Raw genomic sequence first — 21,613 nt, 5'->3', positions numbered from 1 at the left:
AAGCCACCCTGACGAAGAACGTGCATGTTTACTCCTAGGACAAAAAGACAGAATGTGGCCTCTATTCCAACGGATGGGAGGCTAAACTGAGAACAGAAACCTCAAGGAAATCATGTCCTGTAATCCTACTGGCCTCGCGACTTCACTCTTGGCCTAGACACTCAATTCTTGGAAATGTTGGGAATCATCATTCACTCTCTTTGTATGTTTCAAAATAATCGGCACAGCTTTTTGCAAATTGGAGTTGAAATACCAGTTGAGAAGATTCCCATGAGATATGAGTCCTATTCCTTGAGGTATGATTTAACAAGGTAGCAAATGCTAACTTAGAACTAAAAAGGCAAAGTTTTTTTAAGCAGGGAACTCTATGTAACCAGGTCATTCTACAAGTATTGCTGCTGCTGCTACTTTCTGCCCAGAGGCTGGAAAGATATTCAGATATATAACAAAGACCAGTTTTGCTGGCATCCAGGTTACTGTGGAATCTGGCTCAGTGCCATCAGCCTCTGCCCCCATCCTGACCTCTCCTCCCCCAGCTCTGTTCACTTCTGGAAACATGATACCCAAAGAGGCTGCTGCTCTCTGGGACTTGGCAGCAAAAGGAAAATGTCAGTGATTTTATAAACACAGAAAAGATAGGCTTATGGGTTACAACTTTATTCACCATAGGAAGGTTTTCAGACTTTCTTACCCTTTCCTTGAAAAACAAAATAGTGGCAGCAGTATGCTGTTCATTAAATAGTTTGGGTTCTCCTCCTTGGTATTTGGTAGGATTACACTTCCCTGTTTCCTTCCAGTTACTTGCTCTGGCAGCAGCAGTGTGACTTACTTTGGGCTAGAAACTTCAGGCATCAAGTGTAACTGATCACTGAAAATTCATCCCTCTATTTCTGCTCCATGATGACCAGCAGCATTCAAGACGGCCCCTGCTCCATCAGCCTGGGCCGACCAGTGACCACAATGAGCACAGCGTCCTGCCAAATAGGGACGGACTTTGAGTGTGTGCAAGAAATAGACATTTGCTGCTTGAGCTACTGAGAGTTCAGAATGATCTGTTATTGCAACACAGCTTAGCCCCAGCCAATAACTTTGGCCAAGAAAAGCATTCAGGCCAGTAGGCCCAGAGGGGAGAGAAGAGTCCTCAAGGCCAGGCAGGAGCTTGGAAGCAGAGCAGGGACTGGCAACACAGCTGGTCCAGGATGCTTACGCAGCCCTCTCTCTCCCTTCACAAGACAGCAGAGTCTCTACAGGACATTAAAGAACAGCTCTTAGCGAAGCTGAAATACTTTAATGTTACCAGATATCATAAAACTGAGATTTATTTATTGAATTGAGGTTTAAGATAAGTTAAAATAAAACATCATTCCTGGTCTACCTCAAAATTGGAAGTAATCTGTTAAGAAAATATTAATTTCTCAAAAGGGAAAAAGGCAGAAATAGATACAGATGAATAAGCCACGTGTACTCTTGGTTTGTGCAGAGGTGGCAGCATCTGCTTGCTCTCCTTTGTGTGGTAGCCCCAGGTCCAGTCGTCTCATTCCACCCAGCTACTGGATCCCATCCAGAACCAGAACCAGAACCCTTTCAGCCCAGGCCACGGCAAGCATTTATTTCAGAATCACTGGGTAGGTACCATTTTAAGTGAAACAGACAGGATCAACAATGAAAAAGAACATGATAGAGCTGTAGGTACTGCATAGAAAGATCTTCAAGACATATTGTCACTTAGAAAACTCAAGTTGCAGAAAGTAATATTAGATAGACTATGATATCATTTATATACTTGCCCATACCGTCTGCCCTGCAAACACACACAACTCTTTCTATATACATTTTACAGGCAGATATCTATGGATGTAAATGCAAAGAAAAAGATCTGGAAGAAAACACACAATATGAGAACAGTGGGTACTTGTGGAATGAGAGGAAAGGACACCAGAGTTGAGGTGGTACTTTATCTGTAATGTCTTAATTTTTTACAAGAAGAATATATTCTTTATAATTACATAATTAAAATTATTTTAGAGCCTTCTTAATCATCTGAGTAGCTCAGGACCTCTTGAGGCAGGTCAATGCACCATTCTCAGCAGTCAAATGATTTCAAGAAACTTTGGATTCCAACACAAAGAGCTCATCCCCCTAGAAATAAAATGCTCAGGAGGCAAAGATGACTCCCCTTTAAACTAAATCATGGTTCATTAAAATCAAACAACTCAGATGAGAAGTTGGTTCTTTTCGTAAACACATACATAAATGAAAAGATCTTCCTGCTCTAACAAAATATCGTCGTGTATCTGATGGGTTTGTGGATGGGAATAGCTGCATTTTGTTTTCAATTTAGAGAAGGCTGTCAACTCATGGTGTTGCCATCAAATTGGTTTGACAATAAGGAACCTAACGAGAAAAATCAAACTCCATAAAATCATCAAGGAGCAAGAGAGTCAAAACTAACTTCCAAGTACCATGTTTTAGAAATGCCCTATGATTATTAAAAGTTTATCACTTCCTTTCACTTGTATTTCCCCTTCCTTTCATGTAACACAATTCTCTGAACCCTTTAAAACCATATCAGTTCAACTGCCTTCTGTGTGACATTCAGGCTCAGATGGGTGACGCCAAAGTGATATTCCCCACCCAATGGCCATCACTACCAAAGAAATCATTTTAGAGTATTTCCCCCTTCCTGTTAAAAGCACATCCCATCAATAAGTCTAACTCAGCAAATACAAGGGCCCATTTCTGAAAAGCTACAGCCTAAAATATATAACATGGGCTTCCAAAACACATTCCTTCTACCATAGTTCTGGACGTGTAGAAAACTGACATTTATTTATTGAATTAAGACTGAAAATAAATTAAGAAAGAGCCACCATTCCTTGCTACCTCAGGCAAGTGTACAACTACCGCAGGGATGCTAGCACCCAGACTGCGAAACATCAGAAGAGGTTCTGCTTCTTGGGAAGCTACTTCTCTCTTGAGTAAGATTTCTTTTAGAGCGCTTAATCCATAGCCTCCTCACAGACCAGTTCTACAAGTGCTGAAGGTAAGGATGCCTTATTTGTTGAAAGGTGCCACTTGGGTATTCTGGGATAAAGTGATGATGTGAACACCACTGCAGCATTATTCAAGATGCCCAAAAATGCCACGGGGGGATGAACCGATCCCAACAGTAATCTAGCACAAAGTTCATACACTACTGATGGAGTTGCACAGAGAAGACAAAGATTAGTCAGACCAAACTGGGTCCTACTTTCCCTGTAGTATGTATGACCTTCAAGAAAATTAGCTAAATTCTGCTTCCAGGTTTCAGAAACTAGATAAGCCCCAGCCACCATTCCATTCATTAACTGGTCTACATAGAACCTTATCTCATGTGGACTTTTTTTTTTTTTTTTTTGCTAATTGTTTTTAATTTCTTAAGAAACTTAACCTGGAAAACATGGAAAACTAGGCTTGGATGCTTCTGCCTTACTAAAAAATCACTAACAGCCCCATTCAGAGGAAACTTAGCAAATGGATAAAGCTACAACTATTATTTGGATATTTTAGGCTACTTTCAGTAGCTGAAAGCACTTAACCCCTCACAATTTCAAAGCAGATACACAAGGCAGGCTCTCAATGGCTCCTGTCCCTCCCTATAGCTATTTCTATGTGTATCTCTCTCATGCAAAAGAACCATCCAGTTTAAACCTTAGACACACAGGCTCTGCCACCCTGCCAACCAGGGAAGGAAGCAGACACAGCAGCAGCAGGGAGGCAAATGATGAAATGCAGATATCCCTTCACAGCCGCCTGGGCGTTCTGGCAAGTCACTTGTCTGACCCCATGGCCCTCAGAGCCACCCATCTCTGTCTTTTGGCCAGGAAACCTGGTTTGGTGAGCAGGAGTGGGACCCTCCCTTCTCTGTGGAACTCTCTTCCTGAGTAGAGAATGTTGTGCAACACCCTCATTTAGTCCTGAGGAAACAGGGCCTGGGCAGGGGAGAGACCTACCAGTTAGATCCTGGATAAACCAGAACTAGGACCCAAGACACCAAGGCAGAGGCTTTTTCTGCTTTACTTCTGGCTAGAATTGTCCTCTAGCCCTCGCTCAGCTCCCTGACAGAGTGGGAAGGAGACAGGGGCCCAGCCCACTCTGTTCCCCTTTCCCACCTGGAACTCCCCCAAAGTACTTTATCTATCCCCACCTCTCTCCAAGAATGGGGTACTTTTTCCCTAACCCGAGAGTCTCCCTTCACATACAGCATGGCAGTGAGGGGCAAAGACTATACAGTTCTAACCATTAGCTGTGTGATTTGGACAGTAACTCTACCTCTCTGCATGTCAGTTTCCTTATCTGTAAAATGCAGGTGATAACAGCACTGACCTCATAGGATTATGAGTTAACACATATATGGTATTTAGAACAGCACCGGTCACAGAGTAAACCCTTATCAATGATCAAGGAGATGGGTGCAGGCCAGGACTTCCGTCTGGTTCATCTTCGAGGCCCTACATTTTTTTTTTAAAAAGATTTATTTATTTATTTATTTCTCTCCCCTTCCTCCCGCCCCAGTTGTCTGCTCTCTGTGTCCATTTGCTGTGTGTTCTTCTGTGTCCACTTCTATTCTTGTCAGTGGCCTGGGAATCTGTGTTTCTTTTTGTTATATCATCTTGCTGCATTAGCTCTCCGTGTGAGCGGCACCACTCCTGGGTAGGCTGGACTTACTTTTGCGTGGGGTGACTCTCCTTACGGGGCGTGCTCCTTGTGCGTGGGGCTCTCCTATGTGGGGGACACCCCCGCGTGGCACAGCACTCCTTGCACGCATCAGCACCAAGCATGGGCCAGCTCCACACGGGTCAAGGAGGTCCTGGGTTTGAACCACAGACCTTCCATGTGGTAAGTGGATGCTCTATCCGTTGAGCCAAGTCCGCTTCCCGAGGCCCTACATTTGACTACAAGGGATGGAGTCCACCACGTCTGTCACTGTATCCCCAGCACAAAGGAGACACTAAGTAAAAAACTGATGAATGAATGATTGTGGCACAATGTATTGCTTCATAGCAGGTGCTTTACTAGTGCTGAGTGAATATGTGAATCTACACAATGCACAGACTCAGAGAATGCCACTGGCTAGGTTTATTAGTGTATAAATTCAGATTTGCAGGCATTTGTATTTTTTATTGCCCTAAGGCAGTATTAGCTGCTACCTTTGAAAGTTTAACCAAAGCTCCGCCCTCCACTTCCAAAGGTCTGCCCTTGATCTCCAAAGTATTGTCTGCACATTTCACCTGTTACTTTCTGATGATGCCCTCACCATCACAAAGTCATTAATTATCTTTTTCTTAGTGTGATGGTTAAGTTCATGTGTTAGCTTGGTTAGATTATGGTGTCCCATTGTTTGGTGAAGCTAGCACTGGCCTGTTACTAAGAGAATATTTCGTGGGTTTGTCATTAGTCAGTTGATTGCATTTGCGGCCAGTTAGATCCACAATCAACAAAGGAGACTGCCTTCAGCGATGAGAGAAGTCTCATCCAATCAGCTGTAGGCCTTAATGGGAAACCTGAGGATTTCAGCAGTCAAGAGAATCTCTCTCTTTCAACCATCCAGCTTCTCCTGGTGATTCATTGAAGACTTCATCCCAGTTCCCCGTCTGCAGCCTGCCCTACGGAATTAACAACTGCCAATCCCCACAGTCAAGTGAACCAAATCCTGTAATAAAATTCATCGGAGATTTACACGTGTCTCTCTCTATATATGAATCTCTCGTTGTTCTGTTTCTATGGAGAATGCTGATGAATACAATTACAAATGACAGGGAAAAGAAAGGGTAAAACCACTCAATGGCCTCCCACTGCACTGGAGAATAAAATTCCAAATCCCTACCCCTCTCAGGAGGCTCTGCTTGTTCTGAGCTCAGCACACTGTCCAGCTTCTCCTCCGTACCCTCCCAGCTCGCGGGTTCGCCACGCTTGCTTCTCAGTTACTCAACATGCCCAGTTCTTTCCCTTCTCTGGGTCTGGAATGCGCTAACGCCTTGTCCGCCACGTCTTGGTGGAAAAGTCTCTTTTTCCAGAGACCCCCCCCCAATCCTAGTGTACTCCTCTGATGTTCGTCTCCAGTCGCTTGAAGCACTTGCCACCATTGATAATTATATGTTTACTTGTGTGTTTACGCCCCACCTCACTCCCCAATGGCCTTCAAACTCCACGTGGGCAGGGGCTGTATCCCAAATACTTGGTAGTCTTCCGGCATCAGGAAGGTTTCTGATAATATGTGTTGAATTAGTGTTTTGAAGAATTGAAGCCCCAAAGAGCAGGAAGAAACCAGGAGACAAACAGCTTTCTAGCAGCCTTCAACACCAGCCTGGAGAGCCAGCAAAGCACTTCACACCACGGGAAAGCCAGGAAAACAATTACCACCTCATTATCAGAAATGTTAAAGCACCCACAACTCAACTGAGAATGTGCTTTTCTAGGCCCACAGTTCCACTGGCCCAGTTCTCTTTGGGAGACTGCCAGGAGACTTGCCAGAAGAGGCAAAAGCCACAGGGGTGGGTATGGGTGTGGGCAGGCAGGTGGTGGGAGAAAGAAGATGAGTAAAAAGATTTAAAGGGGCAGTACACTCGAACAGGAGACTCCATTTTCGACAGAATGCTTTCAGTGCTGTCGCTGTACACCTGAACCCCCATTCTGGGGCCTTCTGGGCCTGGTTTCTGCCTTCCCGCACACCTGTACACCTGGTAGGCTTTATGACACCCAGGCTAGCGATCACAGCACACTCAGAATGACATTTATCTCAAAGCAAGCATCGTAATCTACTCTAATGATGTCAGTCAACACCAGTATCGGAGTTTATTCTTTTTCAGTTGATACCAGTCTAAGCATTGCTGAGGTTTAAAAGTTTTCAACTGGGGCTTGATTCCAAAAATACAGCTCTGCAAAGAACACAAGCCCATCCGTTCATCAATTACAGGAAGGGAAGGCGGGGGAGCAGGGGGCAGCAGCACTCACTGAGCAGCCCCTTCAGTGCCAGGAACTCTTTCTTCATGCTTTTCAAATTCTGGGTAACGCTTTGTTGTTTAATCTTGCTGAGGTGGTCTCATCTGCAAAAGAGGGAACATGATGACTACCTCACAGGGTTGTCGGGAAGATTACATGAGGTTAAAAAAACAACAACAATGCCTAAAGCACCTAGACCAGTGCTGGCACACAGGAAGTCTGCATAAGTGTTTGCTGTTAATGTTGAGGGTCTACCAGGCCAGGCATATCATTTAATCTAATTAAAGCCTCAAACCAGATAGGTAGAGTTATCACCATTATACAGACACAAAATCTGGGGCTCAGGAGGATGAAGGAATTTCTCCACAGTCACAGAGATGGGAGATGGCATGACTGACACTGGAACCCAGTCAATATTACCCCAAAAATTACCATGAAAGCCAGGGGCTGTGCTAAGCACTTTTCAGATATTATCTCATCACATCCTCGAAATAACCCTATAATGAAAACAATTGTTATAATTATTTACAAAAGAGGAAACCAAGGCTCAGAGAAGTTAAATTTCTTGGCCAAGGATACCGTTAGCTAAGGAACAAAGCAGGGGCTCGATCCCAGTTCTGACTCCAGAACTCATGGTATCTTCCATTTAAGTCCTGCCTATCTGGGTATTTGTTCTAGATTCTGTATTTCCACATAAAGTAATCAACATGCCCGATTTCATACCAACTATAAAATACTGGTCTTGTTAAACAGAGTCCACAAATGGCCTCTCAGTGAAAGCACCCATCCTCCTGAAATGCAAGGACTTAGGACATCCCCAAAGAAAAGCCTAGCTTTCCACCCAATTCCTTCTAGAAGGCTTGGTTTGGGGTCACAGACAGCAAGTGTTCAAATGAAGAATGGGATGTTCTTAGTCATTAAACCTTTACGCTTTTGGGAATTCGAACACAAATATTCTCTAAGTACATCACCCTCTGCTGACAGCTCCTCTACATGTTAAGTTTTTTTCTTACCAATATGTGACTGCCCTGCCCAATCTCCCAGGTGGCTCCAAAAATATCTACCAAGTCACCATATTCTCCCAATCCTTCTGACTTTTCCCTATACAGTGGTCATGACACAACTGAAAGAGAGGGATACCAACATTTGAAATAAACACACAAGGGTGTTGAATTTTTTATGTTTTATTAAAATATTAACCTACCTAAACCTGGTGCTAACTTCGCAATTACACTGAGCTACTTTTAGCCCTTCAGACAAGTTTTCCATAATTTACAGAGAATGTCTAAACAGCCAAACAAAATCCAAATAGCAGTTTACTAGAGAGTAACCTGTTGATTTTAACAAAGTGTAACACACTGAAAACTGCCTTGCTGGCTCTAAAGAAGTGCATTACTTGTTAGGGAACTCTCCCCCTTCTGAGGGCCAGTTTAAGAGCCCCCCCAGGGACAGCATCCCCAGCCCTCTGCAGTAGCTGGTTCAGGGGCTCCAGGGCTGGAAGGAAGGCAAAGGGCAGGGGTGGTGGGCAGCTGGCCCAAGTAGCCACAGAGTCTGTGGCTATTCTAGAGAAAACACATCCTACACCAAGAATTCAAGACAAGAAGTCTTGCTTTGACAAACTTTCTAGCCCTGGGTAAAAATCATTCATTAATTGAAATGGCAATTGACTACATACCTCTTAGCAAAGGAGTCAAGGTTTGGAAGAAACACTAGCACTCAATGAGCATCTGAAGAGTTGAAAAGGAGTTTCCAAGAAACAAGTTCAGACCTTTGCAGTAGGATTAAAAAGGCTCCTTCTGTGACAAGCAACTGACTTTCTCCAAAAGATAATAGAAAATAGTGCTTCTGAAAACTTGGGGAAAAATAACAGTATCTTCCAAATTTGGGAAATACAGCTTCTGCATGACAAAAATTCAGCCTGAGTACAAACTTTAGCTTTTCCAATTCCTTCACCTTGCCTAAAATCCATCCCCAATGCTCACCCCCTTCAAAAATTAAAAAAAAAAAAAAAAAGGGAACATGAATAACAAACCTCAAATCCTAGGTTCGTCTTCAATTTTAAACAAATATTTAATCCTGTTCTTTTAAGAGACAGACTTTGATATTCTCGTCTGAACAAACAGCAGTGATCACATATATACTGTAAAAGCAGTTGCTCTTTATACTTACACTGCCCCACTGTTTATCTTTCTGATGTCTAATCTAAAGAGTGCTATTACTCTGAAACTGACCAAGCTGCCCTTACTGACCCACCAGTGACCACAGAATGGTGCCAGGGCTGTCACATCAGGTTCCTGACTGGCCTTGTCATTGCAGAAAGACCTTCTCACGGTTCCCAGGCCAAGAGTCGGGAGCAAAACAGGAACAGCAGGGGAGTGGCCTAGGGGTGCTGCCCACAGAAGCCCCCAGCGTGTGCCCCTAAAGATGGCCCCAGCTTTCTGGGAACCTACTCTTTGGTACGAATTTCTTTCTTCAAGAACTCCATTCCTGTCACAAGGGGTGAATCGATATCCAGAGCCACAAATCAGCCCTCTGAGGGGAATCAGAGAAAAAGAAAAAAGCAGATGGCCTGTGATCCCAGACCTCAAAGTACCCACAAATGAGGGAAGGGGCCATGGAGTCCTCCCCTGAGCAGGGTAGGACAGGAGAAGGGCAGGGGAAAGGAGCCTGACCAGCAGCATGCCTCACAGCGGGTGACTAAATAACTGTTGGGCCATGAATCACCACAAGCATGGCTTTAGCTGGCCCAGAGGGAGGCTGGAGCACCTACCATCTGCCAGCCACCTGACTCATGAGCTCTTTTAACTACCTTAGCCCCAAGAGAGTTACTATGTATTTTTCTTCCCATTTCACCGGTAAGAAAACAGGAGCTCAAAGAGGTCAAGTCACTTGCCCAAGGCCACTAACTGCAGAAGTGAAAGAGTCTGAATTTGGGCACAGGTTTGATGGGCTCCAAAGCTTGAACTTATTTCCCCATTCCACAAAAACAAAACCTGCTTAGACCCTTTGACAGTTCCCTCTTTCACCTCTCAGCTGTTTGTCTGACATCTCCCTCTCCTTGCTGCTGGCCTAGGTGGCAGAATTTGTCCACCGTCCGGTGGCTCCACTGGCCCAGATTACAGCTACCTGTCCAGAACCTACCTGTGGGTGAGCACAGCAGGAGGCAGATCCGTCCCGTAAAACCCACCCCCCTCTAAAATACATGCAGAGTTACTGCTCCCTGGGCCCTGGAAATCTTAAGCAGGAGGCGTTTAGGAGAGATAAGGCCAACTCTGCAAAACTCCTTCTGGCTTCATCCTTGAAGTAACGCCCAGAAGGTGACAAGGCCAAGGGTTTACTGGCTTCTGACAACTTAATTTCAAAAGCCGACAATCCAGGCATTTCCAAGAATGCACAAACAACATAGCACTGTAATCTGTCATTGTTACGATGAAAAAACACGTTTTCACAATGTTCCAAAAGACGCGACACATTCGGGGCTTTTTCCACGCGGTATTCAGGCGACCCTGACAAGCACAGCCTCATTCCCCTTCTCTGCGGCCCTCAGAGCCGGAGGGAAGTCTGCGGTCCATCCCTTAGAGCCAAGGGCTCTGGGAGTGCCCGCCCGTCTGCAGGCCTCTGCCCTGTCTTTCCACCTTCTCTCGAGGTCCTCCTTCAGTCACGGTTTCCCAGTCTTGGCTGCACACTGCAAGACCAATGAGCTACACAGAGATTTGGGTCTCATCGCAGAGATTCCTGCGGAATTGGCCTGGCATGAGCCCCAGGTGATTCTCTTGCGGTGCAGCCAGGATTAAGAACCCGTGCCTCAAACAAGAGCTGGACACATTCCGCTGGCGCCAAGTTCATCCCTCTGAGCTTTCGTTGCATTCCTCAAACCCCGCGGTTCCACCCCAACTCTTCTCGAGCGGCGTCGCGTCCCGCCGGCTGGCGGCGTCCCGCCTCCACTCCCACGCCTCCTCGTTCACAGCGCCCGTGACCCCAAAAAACGACCGCCCGGCGCGAACTCCCAGGCTCTGGGACTTACTTGGCCGCCAGGTTCTGGGCCACCAGCAGCTGAAGCGAGAGCGCGGGGGAGCGCACCGGGCGAGGAGAGCCGCGGGGCCCGGGAGCGCGGGGCCCGGCCACGCGGGGGCCAGAAAGCGCCGAGGCCGGGAGCGCACGGCGCACGCCGCTCGCGAGAGGCAGGCCCTGAGCAGCAGCCGCGCGGGCCGGCAACAGGAACTGGTCCCAGCTGCAGCCGCAGCCGCGCCCCACGAGCCTCGGCGAGCTGCGGCGCGCGGTTGGGAGCGCGGATGTGGGTCCCGCCCGCCACGCCGCCGCCCGCTCCGGCCCGGCGCGGGGAGCCCGGGAACGCGACGCGCGCGCAGAAAGTTGCCTCCCGCGGCCCCAAGGCGCACCCTCTGCGCGAGAACGAGCGGCGAACGCCACCGCGCAGGGCCGTGTGGGCAGGCCTGAGAGTTCGCCAAGGCGTGACACGCTCGGGAACTCAGCAGCTCAAAAGTACCAACCCAGCAACCAAAGCCAACGCCTGGGCACGACAGCGCATGTTAAAACGAGAACCCACGCTCCCCGATGTGAACGCGCTAAACGTGATCACACTTTTTACCAGAGCATATACTTCAGTTTATACCGTTTAAAGTCTAAGCTTTCCTTCCTCTCTTAAATCTCTTGACAGTGTGCATTTTATATCCTGTGCATTATGCTGTAATGACTCATAAAAGAAATTTTAACATGCTAATAAATTTCCCCAATACATTTTTAAGTGTTAAATGGGAAAACTCTATTTTGATACTATTAAAAACTTAAGTTACTTCTTCACACTAAAGTTCATTCGATCATTTTACCTGGTAAGCTCATGAACACTAAAATTTCTGTCACTATGTGTTCTTCTGAACACTGAGAAATGATTTCTGAGAAAATGAAAGCATGTTGATGACTCAAAAGTGAAAGTTTGCAAATGGAAAATTGTAAAACAATGTGCAAACTTGAAGGCAACAAAATGAAGACTCTAAGATAAAAATTCCTCCAGTTTATGGTCATATGAACCTCTGCTAGAAAAAAAAATTTTTTTGAGTTTCTTTTCCATGATTCTGAATTTTGTCTTCCATGTCTTTTGATCTCTTATATTTTTCATATCCTTGTTTCCCTAGTTGCAAGAAATGAAGTACTTTCTTCAGTTCTACCTTTCAATTTATCAGTTATTTTGTAGAGGTTTTAATCTTCTGTTTAACCCATTCTGTGGTGGGCAGGCTCATGCCCACCCACCACCACCACCTCCCACTCACACTCCATGCCCCAAAAGTGTCCCTTACCCAACCATGAACCTGTGACTATTTAGGTTACATGGCAAAGGGGAATTAAAGTCACTAATCAGCCAATGCCATCACAGGGGTTCTGATAAATGGAAGAGGGAAGCTGAAGGAGATGGCAGCCTGAGAAGGACTCTACCAACATGGTTGGGGCTAAACGTACAGGGAAGGGCCATGCACCCAGGACTGCCAGAGGCCCAGAGAAGCTGGAAAAGGCTGGAAACACATTCTACCCATAACTTCCAGAAGGAGCACAGTACCGCCAGCATTTTTTATTTTAGGCTAGTGAAACCCCTTCCAAACTTCTGTCTTACAGAACTGTAAGATAATAAATGTGTTGTTTTAAGTCACTAAATTTGTGGTAATTTGTTAGAACAGCAATAGGAAACCAATACACTATTTAAGTTCTTAATTTCAGCAATGATATATTTATGTTCTAAGAGGGATTTTTGTTGTTCTATTTCTAGTTTTCCTGGTCATTTTAATAGTCCCCTGTTCTTTGTTGATTCCATCATTTTATTTTTTAAAAAATAGTTCAGATATTTTTTGTTTGGTTTTAAACTTATTTGGATATAATTGTAAAATCGCATGAAGTTGTGAAATAATGCAGAGAGATCCACTGAGAGCTTTACCCAATTTCCCCAATGGTAACATCTTGCAAAACTATAGTCCAATATCACAACCAGGACATGGACATTGATACAATGAAGACAGAGAAAGAACACTGGGTCCTGCCTTTTATAGCCATGTCCACGTTCTACCCATCCCCATGCCTTTCTTAGCCCTTGGCAACCACTAATCTGTTCTCTATTTCTATAATTTTGTCATTTCAAAAATGCTATATAATTGGAATCATACAGTATGTAACACTGTAACACTTTGGGATTAGTTTTTGTTTTTGTTTTTAACTCAGCATCATCTTGTGGGGATTCACCCAGGTTGTTGTGTATCAATAGTTCTTTCCTTTTTGTGTGTGCAGTATTCCATGTTATGGATTACTGCAGTTTGTTTGACCATTCACCCATTGAAGGGCATCTAAGTTGTTTCCAATTTGGGGCTATTACAAAGAGAGCTGCCATAAACATTCATGTACAGGTTTATGTGTGAACAAAAGTTTTTATCTCCCTGGGATAAATGTCATATGGTAGTTGCATGTTTAGTTTCTTAAGAAACTACCAAACTGGGAAGCAGATTTGGCTCAACTGATAGAGTGTCCACCTACCATATGGGAAGTCCAGGGTTCAAACCCAGGGCCTCCTGATCCATGGAGTGTGCTGGCCCACACTCAGTGCTGATGCACGCAAGGAGTGCTATGCCATGCAGGGGTGTCCCCTGCATAGAGGAACCCCATGTGCAAGGAGTGCATCCCGGAAGGAGAGCTACCCCACGTGAAAAAAGTGCAGTCTGTCTGGAGTGGCACCACACACACGGAGAGCTGACGCAGCAAGATGATGCAACAAAAAGACAGATTCCCAGTGCCGCTGACAAGAATACTAGTGGACACAGAAGAACACACAGTGAATGGACACAGAGACAGACACCTGGGACGGGGCAGGTGAGGGAATGAAAAAAAAAAAAAAAAAGAAAAGAAACTACCAAACTCTTTTCCAGAGTAACTGTACCATTTTACATTGTCACTAGTGATGGATGAGTGATCCAATTTCCCAGCATCCTCACCAGGATTTGGTGCTATCACAATTTTTTTTTCTAACCATTCTGATAGATGTGTAGTAACATCTCATTGTGCTTTTAATTTGCATTTCCCTGATGGCTAATGGAGTTGAACATCTTTTCAGGTGCTTATTTCCCATTTGTATGTCTTCTTTGGTGAAGTATCGCTTGCCCATTTTCTAATTGGATTTTTTTGTGTGTTTGTTTTTTTATATATAGTTTTGAGAATTTTTTATATGTTCTAGGTACTATTCCTGTTAGATATATGATTTGCAAATATTTTCTCCCACTTTGTAGCTTACCTGTTCATCCTCTTAACTGAGTCTTTCTCAGAGCAAACGTTTTTAATTTTGATGAAGACCAACTTATCTAGTTTTCCTTTTATGGATCATGCTTCTGGTGTCAAGCCTCAGAACTCTGCCATGCATTTGATCTAGATTTTCTCCTAATTTTTTTTTTTTTTTTTTTTTTTGCAGGTACTGAGGATTGAACCCAGGACCTCATAGATGGGAAGCAGGTGCTCAAACCACTGAACTATACCACTCTCTCTCCTAAGGTTTTTTGTTTTAAAAACCTAATGTTTTATGTCAGATATTTAAGTCCATGATTCTATTTGAGTTCATTTTTGTATAAGGTGTGAAACTTAAATCAAGATTATTATTGTTATTTGTCCATGGATATCCAATTGCTGCTCTAGAACCATTTGCTGAAAAGGCTATCTTTCCTCCATTGAATTGCTTTTGCATCTTTGTCAAAAATCACTTGGGCATATTTGTGTGAGTCTATTTCTGGGTTCTCTGTTCTCTTCCATTTATTGTGTGTCTATCTCTCCACCAACACTACCCAGTCTTGAAATCAGGCAGGCTGATTCCTCCCATTTTGTTCCATTTTCAAAATTGCTGTATCTAGCTTAGATTCTCTCCCTTTTCATATAAATGTTGGAAAAATCATGTCTATCTCTACAAAAACACATATTACTGTGATTTTGGTAGGAATTGTGTTAAACCATATGTCACTTTGGGGGAGAATTGGCATCTCTATTATATCGAGTCTTCCAATCCATTAACATTGTCTCTCCATTTATTGAGGTTTTTTACTTCCTTCATCAGTGTTTTGCAGTTTTCACCATACAAATCCTGAACGTGTTGTAAGATTTACACCTATTTCCTTTTTTTGAAAAAGCAATTGTAAATAGAACTTAACTTTTAATCCTAGTGTCCATGTGTCCATTACTAGTATATAGGGATACAATTGATTTTCATATGTTTATCTGTAGCCTTACTGAACTTGCTTACTGGTTCTAGTTTCGTTTTTATTCAGATTCTGATTCCTGTGTTTTCTACATAGAGAATCATGTTATCATCTGTAATCAGCGTATTGGTTCTGTTTCTCTGGAGAACTCTAATACAGGGTAATACTAGCTTCATAAAATGAATTGGGAAGTTTTCCATAATGTCCTTCTGTCTCTGGTCATTCTCTATGCTTTAAAACCTACTCTTAAAATGTATTAATACATCCACTCCTTTCCTTTGTGTTTGCATTGTGTATCTTTTTCCATCCTTTTCTCTTCAGCCTACCTACATAGTAATATTTCAAGTGAGTTTCCAGTAAATAGTATAAGGCAGGGTCATGTGTTTTAATACACTCTGCCAATTTCTATCTTTCATTTCGTGCATTTAGATAATTTACATTTAATGTTATTGATATGGTGGGGCTTAAGTCTGCCACTTTACTTTTTGTTTTCTGTTTTTTGTTTCTGTTTCCTTTTTCCTGTCTTCCTGTGAGTTACTTGAACATTTTTAAAATTCCACGTATCCATGGTGTTCTTTAGCGTATCTCCTTGTATAGCATTTTTAGTGATTGCTCTAGGGGTTACATTATATACACATAACTTATCAGTCTTCTGGTGTCATCGTGAAGTATAGATGCCTTACTTCCCATTATGTCCCTTTTTATCTTCCCTCTTTTATTATTAAATTGTCTTTCATATTACCTTTACATATTTTTATAATCACATCACAGTCTTATAATTATTGCTTCAAGCATATAACAATTTAGAAAACTATGAAAAGTATAAGGTATTTACCCATATTTTTGCTTACCATGTTTTCTTCCTTTCTGATATTGCAAGGTTCTTCTTTTATCACATCCTTTCTGCTTAGAGAACTTCCCTATTATTTTAGGATAGGTCACTGGTGATGAGTTTCCTTAGTTTTCCTTTAACTGATTATGTCTTAATTCTCCCTTGGTTCAGGAAGATATTTTTGCTAGATTCTGGGTTGAGAGTTCTTTGCTTTCAGCATTTGAAAATGTTGTGCTGTTGTAGAGAAATCGGGTGTGCGCGGTATCGAAGGCCAGGACACGAGAGAACCGAGAAGGAAGTTGGTTTATTTCGACGCGCCAGGCTCGGCGGACTCTTGTCCTAACAAAAACCGAGTCCTGAATTGCCTTTTTCAGACCCTTTTATACAGAGGATATAGGATTAGGGAGACAAACGGTGATGGTATGTGAACAGACCTTTGGTGAGGTTCTTCAGTGTTTGATCTTAGTATCAGATAGGTTATTTCCTCCAGGTGAGTTACATATTCTCCACATCCAAGCCAGCTTGGATTTAGCACATCTTCCACATTCCATTTGGAGGCAACCTTGAATATACATTCAGTCTTACTTCCTTTCTGAACATTCAAAGACTGTAGGGCCTATATTATTTATTTGGCCATTTTGGGGACTAGGTACACTTGGAAACAATTTTGAATTTATGCACAGGCTATATCAGTGCCACTTCCTCTTGGATCTCATGGTTTCTGATGAGAAATCTGTGGCATGCAAATTATTTTTTCCCTATGGAAGAGGTGTCCTTTCACTCTTGCGGCTCTCAAGGATTCTTTGTCTTTACGTTTCAGAAATTTGACATGATGTGTATTCGTGTTCATTTGTTTATTTTTATCTGGTTTAGGCCTCATTCTGTTTCTCGAATCTGTCTTTTGCCAAATTTGGACAGTTTTAGCCATTATTGCTTTGGCTATTTTTCTCAGCTTGCCTTTTCTCCTCTCCTTCTGAGATTCCCATCACATGGATATTAGATCTTTTTTTCCCCTCAGTCCTAGGTCTTCTTGCCTATATACCTGCTCTCTGTAGGGGAGCTCATCTCTGGTCCTAGGACCGTAAGTAAATACCATCTAAGAGCTGGTGATCCCCACATTTATAGCCATCGAAAAATGCTGCTGACTCCTACCTTCAAAGCTGCATTCAATCACATTACTACCTTCACTGTTTCGTGTTTTTTAAAAAATGTATTTATTGCTCTCCCCTGTCCCCCCTCCCCCAGTTGTCTGCTCTCTGTGTCCATTCACTGTGTGTTCTTCTGTGTCCACTTCTATCCTTATCAGGGGCACCCGGAATCTGTGTTTCTTTTTGCTGCGTCATCTTGTTGTGTCAGCTCTCTGTGTGTACAGCGCCATTCCTGGGCAGGCTGCACTTTCTTTAGCGCTGGGCGGCTCTCCTTACGGGTGCACTCCTTGCGCGTGGGGCTCCCCTATGCGGGGGACACCCCTGCGTGGCATGGCACTCGTTGCGTGCATCAGCACTGCGCATGGCCAGCTCCACACGGGTCAAGGAGGCCCGGGGTTTGAATTATGGACCTCCCATGTGGTAGGCGAACGCCCTAACCACTGGGCCAAATCCACTTCCCTACCTTCACTGTTAAACCCTGTTCCAAGATCTGTTGCATGCATTATTGCAATCGCCTAACTGTTCTCCCTGCACCACACTTAAAATTTTTAATATTTTAAATTAGAGAAGTTGTAGGTTTACAGAAAAAAAAAAAAGCATGTAAAAACTACAGTACTCCTGTATACCCCTATAATAATTGGTTTGTTAGCACTTTGCAATTGTGTGGTACCTTTGTTACAATCGATGAAAGAATATTCAAATTGTAGTTAATGATAGTCCATAGTTTACATTAGGGTGTGTTTTTTCCCATATTCCACCCTATTATTAACACATACATTTGTTATAATTCATGAAAAAACATTTTTATAACTGTACTATTAACTACAGTCCTTTTTTTTTTTTAAGATTTATTTTTCTCCCCTTCCCCTTCCCCGCCCCCACGCCCCCGTTGTCTGCTCTCTGTGTCCATTCGCTGTGTGTTCTTCTTTGTCCACTTGCATTCTTGTTAGCGGAACTGGGAATCTGTGTCTCTTTTTGTTGTGTCATCTTACTGCATCAGCTCTCCATGTGTGCAGCACTACTCCTGGGCAGGCTGTGCTTTTTTTGCACGGAGCAGCTCTTCTTGAAGGGTACACTCCTTGCACGTGGGGCTCCCCTACACGGGGGACACCCCTGCGTGGCATCGCACTCTTTGTGTGCATCAGAGCTGTGCATGGGCCAGCTCACCACATGGGTCAGGAGGCCCTAGGTTTGAACCCTGGACTTCCTATGTGGTAGGCGTACGCTCTATCAGTTGAGCCAAATCTGCTTCCCACAGTCCATTTTTTACAGTAGCATTCCCTGTAGTTGTGCAGTCATTTTCCCTCTTTTAATTTTTGTTCTAGTAACACATATGACTTTAAATTTCTCTTTTAACCACATTCACATATATAATTCAATGCTGTTAATTATATTCACAATAGTGTGCTACCATCACCATCACCCATTTCCAAAACTTTACAATCAACCTAAAAGGAAATTCTGTATGAAAAAAAGCATTAACTCATTACCTATACTCTACCCAGTGCCTGGTAATCTATATTCTGGATTCTGACTCTATGAGTTTGCTTATTATAATTAGATTGTATCAGTGATCATACAATATTTGTCTATCATATCTGGCTTATTTCACTCAGCACAAAGTCTTCAAGGTTCATCCATGTTGTCACATGTATCGGGAGTTCATTTTTTACGGCTGAATAATATTCCATTGTATGTATATACCATATTTGTTTATCTAATTCATTGGTTGATGGGACACTTGGGTTGCTTCCATTTTTTGGCCATTGTGAATAATGCTGCTGTGAACACTGGTGCTATTCACTGGTGTGAATAATGCTGCTGTTCGTGTCTCTGCTTTCGATTCTTCTGCATATATATGTAGTAAAGGGATTGCCAGATCATATGGTAATTCTAAGCTTTCTGAGGAACTAGCAAACCTCCTTTCATAGTGGCTGCACAATTTTACATTACCACCAGCAATGAATGAGTATTCCTATTTCAACACATCCTCTTTTTAATTTAATAATAAATTTAAAACTTAATTTTGCTTTTTTTTAATAGTAGGCATTCTATTGGGTTTCAAAAGGTATCTCATTGTGGGTTGTTTTTTTTTTAAGATTTATTTATTTATTTATTTCTCTCTCCTTCCCCCACCCCACCCCACCCCACCCCAGTTGTCTGTTCTCTGTGCCTATTTGCTGCGTCTTCTTTGTCCGCTTCTGTTGTTGTCAGCGGCACGGGAATCTGTGTTTCTTTTTGTTGTGTCAGTTCTCCATGTGTGCGGCACCATTCCTGGGCAGGCTGCACTTTCTTTCGTGCTGGGCGGCTCTGCTTACGGGGCACACTCTGTGCGCGTGGGGCTCCCCTACGCGGGGGACACCCCTGCGTGGCAGGGCACTCCTTGCGCGCATCAGCGCTGCACATGGGCCAGCTCCACATGGGTCAAGGAGGCCCGGGGTTTGAACCGCGGACCTCCCATGTGGTAGACGGATGCCCTAACCACTGGGCCAAGTCTGCCGCCTCATTGTGGTTTTGATTTGCATTTCCCTAATAGCTAATGATGTGGAGCCTCTTGGTATATCCTCTTTGGAGATATGTTTATTCAAGGCTTTTGCCCTTTCTTTTTTTTTTAAACATTCCAAAGGATATTAAGATGAAAAGATATTATAATGCTTTAAAGTTAGAAAACTTTAAAGAAGGATTTTGAAGTAGAAATCAAGATTATGTGAGCTCCCAAAGGCAGATGAAATTAATCAATTACAATTTTCCTCTTGATTCCATTTCATCAATTTAAGCAGGAATTTATCCAGAAAGAAATTTTGTGAAATGTTGCATAACTTAGGACTCATGACTGCTTTAGAATTTTCACCCCATTATACAATAAAACTTAGCATAGGCTGATAGTAGTTGCTTAATAAATATCTGATGAAATGATGTAGGATTTCATTAGCTAGGAGAGAATTTAGTTCAAGCTTCTCTAAAGAGTTCCTGAGAAATGCATGATTACTGTGGATTATATTTCAGTATATACATAGTGACTTGATAAATACCCTAGCTACAGGCTTCCAAGTTTCCATCTTTTAAAAAACTGAAAGAAAGAAAATCCAGGTTCTTCAGTTTAGCTTCAGCAGTGAACTCCCTGGAGGCTTTCTGCAGCAGAAGCAGGGGTGGGCTCTTTGGAATACCAGAGAACATAGTCATGATGGCTTTGGTCTGCAAGACTCCAAAACCTAGGTTTACCACGAAGTTGATAAATCTCCAGATACAAAACTGACAGTTGAGGGTCAAAGAAAAGTCCTTTTGTTCCAAGCCTCCAACATCTGGTCTGTCTTTTCTTCCCAGGTAGTTGTAGGTGATGCTCCATTTGCTCATCCACCCCAAATAGGAAAGCAAAGTGTTGTTGGTGATTCTGATCAACACACTGCCTGAGGTCTAAGATCTATGCCACTGAATTTCAGCCCTTGGAAGGTGGCGACCTCGTAATGAATCCCACCCAACAACTCCTCAGCATGAATATTTACCCCTGTCAAGGCAGGAATGTGATGGTAATAAAGTGGCAGGGGCCACCTCCTTTAGGAAATTAATAGGACATCTCCGTTCCATGGTTTGAGAAAGGTACAATGACAGGAATACCATCATATCCTATTTCTGCTGCATGTTGAGCCAGTTCTTGTGATTTCTTCAAGCTCAGTGTTCCTATAGGAATCACCACCTGATTCAATTTGTTCCTCCCTTTTGCCACCCATTCCTCTGCAATGTGGTGGCATTCTGAGATGCTTAGGAACAGACCTTCTCCCTGTGTGCCATGCACAAAAATGCTCTTTCCTCCCTGTTTTTCCACAAGATAATGCCCATACTGACCAATTACCAAAAAGTTGATTTTTCCATTCTCAGTCAGTGGTGGGATGAAATTATTTGAAGAATTTACCTGTGAAGCCATGTGGTCCTGGGATTTTCTTTGTTGGGAGGTTTTTGATGACTAATTCTCTTTACTTGTAATTGGGCTATTAAAAGAAAAATATTTCTTCTAGTGTCAGTGTAGGTTAGTGTTTCTACTAATTTGTCCTTTTTATAGACTATATAGGTCCAAGACCAGATCCAGAGACAATGGTTTGAGTCTCCCTAACAACAACATAATGATATATAGCACTTTAGTGGGGAAAATGGGTTAAAACAGAAATACAATTATTCATTTAAGAACAGTATACCATCTTTCACATTTTAAGTTTCACTATCAGTTTTCTCTATAGTTTGCTTGCTATTATTAAGCTGGATATAAAAAATCCCAGAGTAGAACAATTCACTAGCACCATCATTAAGCAGGTTGCATATTTTTCCTTTGCCACAGAACAAGAATACACTTAAAATCAACTCAAGAAAATAGGTTAAGTATTCAGAGGAGTACCCACATACATTTGTTATGAATTCCAGAGCCTCAC

The 21,613-nt window shown here is 43.1% G+C and overlaps 1 protein-coding gene and 1 pseudogene across 2 annotated transcripts in view; both read right to left on the bottom strand.

Annotated features, from left to right (window-relative positions):
* NOD1 (nucleotide binding oligomerization domain containing 1) overlaps positions 1 to 11,393 on the bottom strand; it is a 107,153-nt gene extending 95,760 nt beyond the window's left edge. The window contains exons 1-2 of one of the 2 annotated variants that reach the window (XM_023587292.3): positions 11,006 to 11,393; positions 6,994 to 7,085 (exon numbers count right to left, since the gene is read on the bottom strand). The gene's annotated coding sequence lies outside the window, so the exon portion shown is untranslated. The remainder of the gene's footprint in view (positions 1 to 6,993; positions 7,086 to 11,005) is intronic. The other variant, XM_004453199.5, reaches the window with a different exon arrangement.
* Positions 11,394 to 16,329: 4,936 nt separating this feature from the next.
* Positions 16,330 to 21,554, bottom strand: LOC131278472 (N-acetylneuraminate lyase pseudogene; annotated as a pseudogene).
* Between the last annotated feature and the right edge of the window lie 59 nt (positions 21,555 to 21,613).

The sequence above is a fragment of the Dasypus novemcinctus genome, chromosome 5, assembly GCF_030445035.2.
Source record: "Dasypus novemcinctus isolate mDasNov1 chromosome 5, mDasNov1.1.hap2, whole genome shotgun sequence".
Taxonomy (NCBI): domain Eukaryota; kingdom Metazoa; phylum Chordata; class Mammalia; order Cingulata; family Dasypodidae; genus Dasypus; species Dasypus novemcinctus.
Note: the sequence above shows the minus strand (reverse complement) of the source record. Positions and strands in the feature narration are given on the sequence as shown.